This window comes from Chionomys nivalis, chromosome 4, assembly GCF_950005125.1.
Source record: "Chionomys nivalis chromosome 4, mChiNiv1.1, whole genome shotgun sequence".
NCBI classification, from domain to species: Eukaryota; Metazoa; Chordata; class Mammalia; order Rodentia; family Cricetidae; genus Chionomys; species Chionomys nivalis.
This window is the reverse complement of record NC_080089.1, coordinates 108958440-108968464: the sequence shown is the minus strand read 5'-3', so window position 1 is coordinate 108968464 and position 10025 is coordinate 108958440.

Below are 10025 nucleotides of genomic sequence, written 5' to 3'. Positions count from 1 at the left end.
GACAGATCAGTTAGCAGGGAAGACCTAGAAATGAACTGATCTTAAGAGTAGGAACAAATAAAGCAGAAGGATGTATTTAAGGAGGTGATGCTAAAGACAGGATTCAACTGTGAAGGAACTGGAGAGAACTACAGCTTCTACTCCAGATCCTTTGTGGCAAGGAAGGCGTGGCAGCAGGCCTGTGACCTAGCTGGCCATACTGTGTCCATAGTCAGAAACCAGAGAGGTGACTGCTGGTGTGCCACTTACTAATTAGTGGGTCTGAGACCCCGGCACAAGGAATGGTACTTCCCACATGCAGCTTGCGTATTCTTTAATTTTTTAAATCTCAATTGAACCTCTCTGGAGACTCCCTCAGAGACACATCCAGAGTTGTGTCTCCTAGGGGATTCTGAGTCCTGTCAAGTTCATGAACAATCTGAACAGAGAGTCACAGAGAACTAATAGAACTTAGGTAAAAGAAAGAGTGGCCTTGTGCCCCAGCAGTGAGGCACTGATGAGTCTAGATCAGAAGTCTATGGGCGACTTCAGGGAAGTCTTCCTGGAGAGAAAGGCATTATGACTTAGAATGGGGATGGGGCAAGTGGAGCTGATCATTTAAAGACGTGTGAATGAATTAAACTATTTGAAAGCACATGTAAGGTCTTTCAGGAACTTCGGCGTGGCTTGGGTCCACTTAAGGAACAGCCGATAAGAACTATTAAAGGGTATACAATATGTCTATAATGTGAGGAGAATGTCACTCCAAGCTGAGGAGCTTGGGATTTACTTTGAGGTCTTGGGATTTAAACTCTAAAAAGTAAGTGTTATAGTTATACAAAGAGAAAAGCATGTGACTACAGAGTTATGGCAGGGATTTTGAGTCTTAAATAAAAACAAGCAACATTCAACAGAGCAGGACTAAATAGAGGACTCATTAAGGGTTGAGGAGGAAGGGAAGTGAGAAAGATGGTGTCCCAGACAGTGGCAGATGTTCACCAAACCATTCCTTTGACTTTGTATAGAGTTAATGAATGATTCTTAATTACTTTGAATCTTGGTGAATCCAGGTGGAAGTTTGTCAGTGTTGTGTAAATAGAATTGCTCGATGAGCTAGGGAAGTAAGGAGAGTGACCTTTACCACGTTCTCTTTGACCTCCCATTTACTGACTAACTAAGAGACATCAGAATGACCTCAAGGCCACATTTAGAAGATCCTTGAATAACTGCTATGGGTCACCCTGGACATGAATGCAAATAAGAAATGCCCAGTTTTGTGTGGATGTGTGTGCTAAGATTTTGAGATGATTATTGGTGGTTGTTGTTGTTGTGTCTTTCACTTAATTTATTTGTTTTGAAGTAGAATCTGACTATACACTCAGCTTAAAACCCCAGACCTCCTGAATGCTGACTCCAGAGAGCTAGAGTTACAGGTGTGTGCTAGCACACGCAGCTGTAATTCTTTCACTTCCAACAATTTCTTTTAAAACAGATAGTTAGTTACCCTAGCTAAAAACAGCTATTGATCAGATTTGCTGCTTGAGATGACATGTAGATGAATAATGTCCTTTGCCAAATTTGGGGGCATGATAGAATGGCTTTTTTTTTTTTTTGGCAGGAGGCAATTTTCAATTTATCCAATTACTTTTTTATGTCAGTATTTTACCAAAAGTCTATGTAAATTATGGTTCTGGGTATGATTTTGAAACTCAGAGGGAAAGACAAGGCTGGAATCATGGGAGTTTTAAACAAAAATTCACACTGAAATCATGAGAATGAGTGAAAATATCCTTCTGTCTGGGTTTCCATGAAGAGAGGCTCCCATAACCTACACCTTGTAATGTGAACACAGAAGAGAATGAAGCAAATGAAATAGCAATGGACTCTGAAGTGAGGAAGAAACATGAGGTATAAGAGGAAACCCACCGCATTAGTTGCATTTCTCGGAGCTCTGACAAATGCAACTTGCAGGAGAAGGGGTCTGTTCTTGCTCACAGTTCAAAGGTGCAGTGCAGCATAGCAGGGAAGCCTCCGCAGCTGATGTTTGAGGTAGTTGGCCATCTTGTCCCCACTGTTTGGAACTGAGAAATGAGTGCTGGTACTCAGTTTGCTTTCTTCTTTGTATTCAGCCTGAGAATACAACTCGTGGGATGATGTGGTCGTTTGGATATAATTATCCTCCATAAGTTCATAGGGAAGGATGCTATTAGGAGGCATGGCTTTGTTGGTTCACGTTTATCACTGTGGAGGTGGGCTGTCAATTTTGAACTTTTAGTTTTAAAACAATGTTGAGACTATGATAGACTATGGGGGTTTTGAAGTTATACTGAATGCATTTTGCATTATGATGTGGTTCCAAGTTTATGGGAGACATAGGTAGTGGACTGTGGTAGTCTGAATGTAATTGACCCACATAAGCTCATAGGAATTAGCACTGTTAGGAGATATAGCTTTGTTGGAGTGGGTGAGGCCTTGTTGAAGGAAGTGTTTCACTGTGGAGGTGGGCTTTGAGGTCTCATATATGTTCCAGCCATACCCAGTGTCTCAGTTCACTTCCTGTTGCCTGCAAGTCAAAGATGTAGTATTCTTCGCTCTTTCTCCAGGATCATGTCTGCCTGCATGCTGCCGTGTCCCACCATGGTAATAATGGACTGAACCTCTGAAACTGTAAGTTGCCCGATTGAATACTTTCCTTGTAAGAGTTACCATGATCATAGTGTCTCTTTACAGCAATAGAAACCCTAAAGACTGATGGTAACAGAGAAATTAGGATGAAGTTTCCCATCTCAATTAACTTAATCAGGAAAATCCCACACATACTTGCCCAGAGACATTTTCTTCTTCATGTCTCCAGAGACATCTCCTAGTTGTGGGAATCCTCTTTTGTTCTGGGCCTGTTGGCCACCAGGTCAAGAGGTGAAAAAGGCAGATGGGATGATAGAAAGTTTTATTGGTTCATGAGCATGAACAGAGACAACCCTCCAGGAGACAGATTTTGGTGAATCAGTTTGATTTTATTTCAGATATAAGGAATATATAAGATTGAAGAGCCTGGGAAGAAACCCTAATTTACATTAAATGGCACACTTCTACACAAGGCTTAGTCTGTGGCAGTAGGGTCCTACAATAGAGCCCCAGCACAACTCTTCTCAGCAGGGGACTATGCCAAGGGTCAAGCCGAAGATGAAATAGGCATCTGGTTTTAGAGACAGCTTTTGAAGTGAGGTCAGTTGTCCAGCTTCAGGGATGTTCTCCAGATAAGGTAGAGGCAGGAAGTTCTGCTGGAGGGAAAGAGTCCATTTTGCTGAGTTTATTGAGATAAGCTTCTAGGCTGTGAAGAGGTTGTGACCTCTGACCAGCTAACAATATCATCTAACACCTGGTGATGATTCTAGGTCTTGTCAAACTGGCAATCAATATCTATAATCACATTTACAGTAATGAGATGTCTCATAGAGTAAAGGGGGTTGGGACAATCCAAAGGATCCAGCAGTTAAAATCCTTGCAGAAGGTTAAAGCTCTTTGTTGTATTAGGTGTGGGCTGCTTTTCGTCTCGCCCAGCTCCCGGCCCCCCGCCTAGCTTATACCCTGAAATAACAACACACAAATTGTATTCATTTAAACACTGCCTGGCTCATTAGTTCTAATTTCTTATTGCCTAACTCTCACATCTTGATTCAACCCATTTCTAATAATCTGTATGTCACCATGAGGTCGTGGCTTACCAGGAAAGATTCAGCATGTCTGACCTGGCGGTTGGCTCCATGGCATCAATCCCTGACCCTGCTTTCTTCCTCCCAGAATTCAGTTCTGTCTTCCCTGCCTACCTATGTTCTGACCTATCAGGCCAAGCAATTTCTTTATTAATTAACCAATGAAAACAACACATAGATAGAAGAGACCCTGTCTCAAACAAGATGGAAAGAGAAGACCACCTCCTAAGGTTGTCCTATGACCTCTAAACCACACAGGAACATACACATGAATGCGAGTGGATTTATGTACACATTAACACTCACATGCATGAATACAAACACATTTTTTAAAGGAAGAAAGAAAATTAGAGGCTGGAGAAATGTCTCAGCAGTTAAGAGCCCAAACTGCTCTCATAGAAGATGAAGTTTGGTTCCTTGTTCCCACCATGCATATCACAACCACCTATAACTCCTGGTGATCTAAAATAATTTCCTTCTCACCTCTGCAGGTGCTACATTCAATGTACACATAGTCCCCACTTCCCCACACACATAAATGAAAGGAAAAGAAATCTTTAAGAGTCACCCATCCATTCTTTCAGTGCTGAATAATCAGGATTAACACTATATAAAATAGTATCAGAAGGAAAACAGTAAGACAAAGCTAGGCTCAGCACAGTTGGCATTCTTGTCTGGATGAGGAATGTGACCCTCATTTTTATTCCTTCATACATCTCTGATAGAATATTTTGTTTATCAGAAGACTTTGTTGCAAAAGATCTAATTTTTAATGAAAGAAGCCATCCTATTATAGAGAAAAAGATAAAACTACTTTGAAACAAATTAATTTTTTTTTAGGTTTTTAAAGGAACACAGCTTGTGTTGGTGATGAGCTCATGGGCCAAGCCTGAACTGGCTCTCTGGTTCTTGGATAATAGCCATCCCAGAGACTTAGCTGCAAAGTTGAAGTCCACATCTCATTATAAAAAGGGACTTGATTCCTCTAAAGATCTGTTCCGCTAAAGTTAATACTTTTAGTCCAAGAGAAGCAACTTGTCAGAGGAACATCAACAATAATAACGATTTCCCTAAAGTAGTAACATTCATTATAAATGGCCACACCTCATCCCCTTACTTAAACCATACTTAAATTGAACTTTGAGAGCTCAGTTTCCTCATGTCTCTGAAAATTTAGACATGTTAGAGGATACTGATGTATCTCCTCATAGAGACAAGGAAAGCTAAACTTCAGGCAGCTTCATTAGAGTAACAGGTTGAATAGCACTAGGCAGCACATCAGCGGAATTCGCCTGAATTGTGCTGGGAGGATATACAGATGGGATAACCTGGGCAATGACAAACATAGAAGTCTTGAGGGTACCGGAGAGCTGGGGATGGGCTGTAGGATTCCGAAGTGGAGCATCACGTCCCAGGATGAGGGAGGAACTCTGCTTAGTTAGTATCAGGCTTTGCTGTTCTTTTGCTTCTAGAATTTTCGCATAAGCCACATTAGCTAACTGTGCTTATGGAGATTTGCTGTGGCCAGGGTCCACACTGTCTTTCAGTCTCATCTGTTCACAGAATGGCAGCACCTAGACTCCAAAGAAAACAAGATGGACAACAGTCTTAATGTTGGCTTCTATTCCTCTTTATGATGGTCAATACATGAGTACCGCAAATTGTATTTCTACAGGTATTTTAGATTCATGTGCCTCTTAACTATTTAGACCTATGATCTATTTCTCATAACTGGATTTTATTAACTATCTCTTCCAAAATCATTATATTTATTTATTTGCAGGCACATGCACGTGTGTGTGTGTGTGTGTATAGTGTGTGTTGTTATCGAAGAACAAATCGTGGCAATATTTCCAAATTTACCATGGTTGATGGCAAGTGCCTTTACCCACTCAGCCCAAGACATTTTATTTCTTGCTGTTCATGACAATGTGCTTTAGGAATGTTAGCTTTCAAGTGATGTCAAGAAGAATCTTCCAGGGGACTTCTTATTTTCTCCATCTCTTCTTATTGACTACAGCTCTGTGGGTTGGTTCTAATTACCATTATTTCAGAACCACAACCCAAAAGAAAAATTGTACTTCTTTTAATTTTTATTTTTTAAATTAGCAGAGAAGGTATTAGATCTCGTATGGTATTTTCAAGCAAAGTATGTTTTGGTACATTCCTCTTTCCCCTCACCTGCTCAAACCCTGACATCCATGGCTCTTTCTCTGATTCCTCCTCCATTCTCCTTTCTACATTCATGTAATTATTAAAGATTTGTTATTTTTATGAACATGAGAGACCACAGACACCACAGCTGAACTAGCAGTGATGCTCAGTAGACTTGGTGCGTCTCTATGTACAGAAATAATCATCATTTATGATCAAGTAGAGAACACTACAGATAAGCAAGCATTCCTTCCACAATAAGGAGAACAAATATATACTTTAATTTGAGAATGTATTATATTATTAATATATTAAAGTTACATTTATGAATATGTAATACTTAGAACTTACTCAAAGACTTTAGGCAAAGTAACAGAGCTTTGTTAAAGTACATGAATCATAACCTAGTACATAGAGGCTTAAATTAAGCTTCTGCACTTGAAGTCTTAATACCAAATATACCTAAGGCAATTCATCTCTATTAAATAATATGAGGAATTCCACGAATGGCATGTCACATCTGTACTCCCCAAATTTGGGTGGGTAAGGCATGGAGATTACTACCTTGGACTACATAGGAAGACCATCACAAAACTTAATGAGATCTTGATTGGAGGAGGTCAGAGAAAAATCTGGATGAAATTATATTGAAAATATTATTAAAGGATGGGGCAGCGAGGTGGCTCCGTGTGTAAAGGTGCCTATGACAAAGCCTGAGTTCACTCTCTAGAACCCCAGTGGTGGTAGGACTGAACAGACTCCTGAAAGTTGTCTTTTGATCTCTACACATGCACAAAGCAACACCCCACCACAAATATTAAATTAAAATAATAATTACAATAGGCATATTAAAGAATAAAGAACTTAACAGTAACTTTTACAATTTGACATTAAAAATGTGCACAGACAGGACTTACTTCTATTTAATATGAAGACATGGTTTTATATATGAACTACCAGAGCATAGGGTGTGTATGGATGGTCAAAAACAGAGCACTCAGGAAAGGACAGACAGTCATATTGGGCATTTAATATGGCAAGAGCGGCATTACACAGGATGGACTTCATGTTATATGTGAACACTGGCTGTTTATATTGCCCACACATCCTTCTTGTGCTATCCATCATAATGACTTCCAGATGAATAAATTATTAATTATTGTAGGAAACTGAAGAATACTGTTGCGGCCCTGAGGAAGAGCCAGCTTTCCTAACTGGATACAGGCATGCACGCACATACATCCCCTTTGAGTGATGGAGATGCTCTGTGTGCATATGCACCACGGAGACCCACAGTGAGGAGTTCCAGGTCCCAGGCTGCACATGACCTTGGTGACATAGCTAACTGGATACTTAGTAACCCTCAGGGCAAAATAATTTCCAAAACATGAAAGAGCAAATGATCTGCTCAAACATGGGTAAAGAAAAATACTCACCAATGCTGGGTATTTGGAGCAACTGAGATCCTGGGAGGTAGAATGCTTCGATCATTCCAACTGGAAGTTCCCTAATTCAAGTTAGCATGAAGACATATAGCATAAATGGCTATGACATACACATGGCATCAGAATGGTTTGTTGTGTTTATTGACTCCCATACTCTGAGTGGTGAAAAGCTGGGGAAAGCAACTTGGGACAAAGGCAAAGGGCAACACCTTTCCTCATCCTTGGCTCTCAGAAGGAGTTGCTTCAAACACATGAAAATAAACAATGGAGGGCCCCACGTTCTAGTCATCCTCAGGGTGGAAAGCACCAGGGCAGGACACAGGAAGCTGTGAGAAGCCTGCACCGCCTGCCTAGGAGTCGATTCATAACATGGGAAACAGGTGCAGGTGTGTATTGTTGGACTGCAAGGCTGTGAATGGGGAGTGAAGACAGCCAGGAAAATGTGACTGCCATTGAGTGATCAGTGAAAAGGCAAGAACTGCCCTGGAGTTCTGTTTCAGAACATGAGACAATCAGGCAGCAAGGAAGCGTCATGGTTAGACTCTGAGAATCAGTGAGCCTCCTAGGAAGGGGACTTTACACACTGGAAACATATGGACTTGTGAAAGCATCACAGGGTTCTCTTTTTTCTTTCTGGTGTTTATGTCCTTTCTTCTGAGGAGGCCTCTCTGCTACACAACAGTGTAGATGTGTCCCTGTCAGTGAATCTGAAGCAGGTTTGAGTCATGGAATCAGACACTGTGTTGTGCATGTAAGAACTGTTTTGTTACCTGATGAAAAATTTAGAAAATATGTTTTGTGTGCACACGTGTGTGCATGAGCATGCCTGTGTGCATACAGGGCCATGTGAAGGCCAGAAATAAATGCTTCCTCATTTACTCCCACCTTAATTTTGAGACAGAGTCTCTCACTGAACTTGGGATTAGTTCACTGATTCAGCTATGCTGGTTGACCAAGCATCTTGAGAGAATACCTTGTGTCCTAATGTTGGGACTGTAGAATAAGCCTGTGGATGAACAAGGGCTGGAGTGGATACAAACCAGCTTGGATAGGAAGGTGAGGAGAAAGGTCATTGTAGTTTAAGCTCTGTCAGAGGATTGAAGTGACAGCAAGGTAGTCTAGTCTTTCCATAGTGGAAATCAGAAGATAATGGCAAGCCCATTTCTTTAATTTAATGGTATTATGGTTAGTTTTTGAATGTGCCAAGAATAACATGTAGAAATTGGTTCTAGAACACAAAGGCAATTAAGCTAATAGTTGGGGTAGGTCTAGGCTAGGAGGGCAAAGTCTACACCATGGTGGGATGTGAGTGGTAGCTCTCCTCAGAGGTCTGGCAGAGATCAAGGCATGCTTCATGAGTGAGATATATTTCATCTCATGAGAACCATACTTACAGTGTCCATATTTGTTCTAATTCTCTGAAGCTGCCACATTGACATTCACAGCATTTTTTGAACAAAGGCTCTTGCATTTTCATTTTTTGGGGGGAAAGGGTGTGATTGAAGTCTGTAGCTTGTCCTTAGTAAGAAGAAACACAAATGTTTCTGTGTGCTTGGAGTGTGTAGAGCTCTTGGGTACTCCTTGGGCCTTCATTTGTGGCATGTTTTCTTACAAAAAATGAACATGAAGTAAGAAGTGAGCCTGGGATAATCCCTCTGAAGAAATCAATACAGAAAGAAGGGGAGAGATGCCCAGGAGGAGAGCCAGGCCACAGAGCCTTCCGTTCCTTGGGACCTAAGACCAGGCATCATTTTGGAATCATAAGGGAGACTCTCTTGGCTCCCCAGCTTGGCCCTTTAGCATACAAAGGCAGAGAATAAATCTAGCCTTTGTCTTCAGTGTTTTAGACCAAATTCCCGTGGAGGGATTGAAGAAATCCAATGAAGGAGAAAGCTTTGCCTAAAATCTACCACCCGCTACCCCAGAGGACATACATCCTCAGCATCAGGAGGATCCTCCCCCCACCTCATAATTTTATTTATAACTCAAGAACATGTTCTGCTTAGTATCTTATATTCTGACTGTTAAGATTAACATTCCTTTTTGGAGGTAGATTAATTAGATGCCTTGAGGGAAAAAAGAATGAATTACTTGAATGTCTCCCCTGGAGGCCAGAAGTCCATTTTACAGAGATACATAATTATTTTAAAGCTCTAATTATTAGTGATGATAAAATTTTGTAAATGACTGTATTTCTTTTCTCCACCCACCTGGAGTCACAGAAGATGGAGCAAGACTGCACCCCTTGGCCATGGAAGGATAAAGGTTTTAAGGTCACCAAAGGAGAACAGTCACTATATCAGGTCCTTGGCCAGGTTCATCTGGTAGACTGGGGAAACTGTGGTACTGGATCATTCGAAGACGTATCCCCTGACCCCTTTGCCGTTATATTTCATCTTCTTAGAGGTTTGCTAAATGTAGCTTCAAGTAGCTTTCTCTGGTCGAGGGTTGCTTAAGCCATTATCATCCATTTTTCAATAAAGCTGTGCGTGGAAGTGCCATTGATTCTTTTCTTCACCAGGAAGGAATATTAGCTTTTTATCCTCATCATATTATCTCCCAGCTTGACTGATAAAACTGTCACACGGAGGGAAAGGTCAGGAATTATCGAGTGGGTGTTCATTTAATTCATCGCCACACCCCCTCCTTCCAACAACTGTAGTGGGGCTGAAACAGAGAACTGTGTTTACGTGATGAGAACAGACAAGAGATAGATGGGCGAAGTCCTTGCATA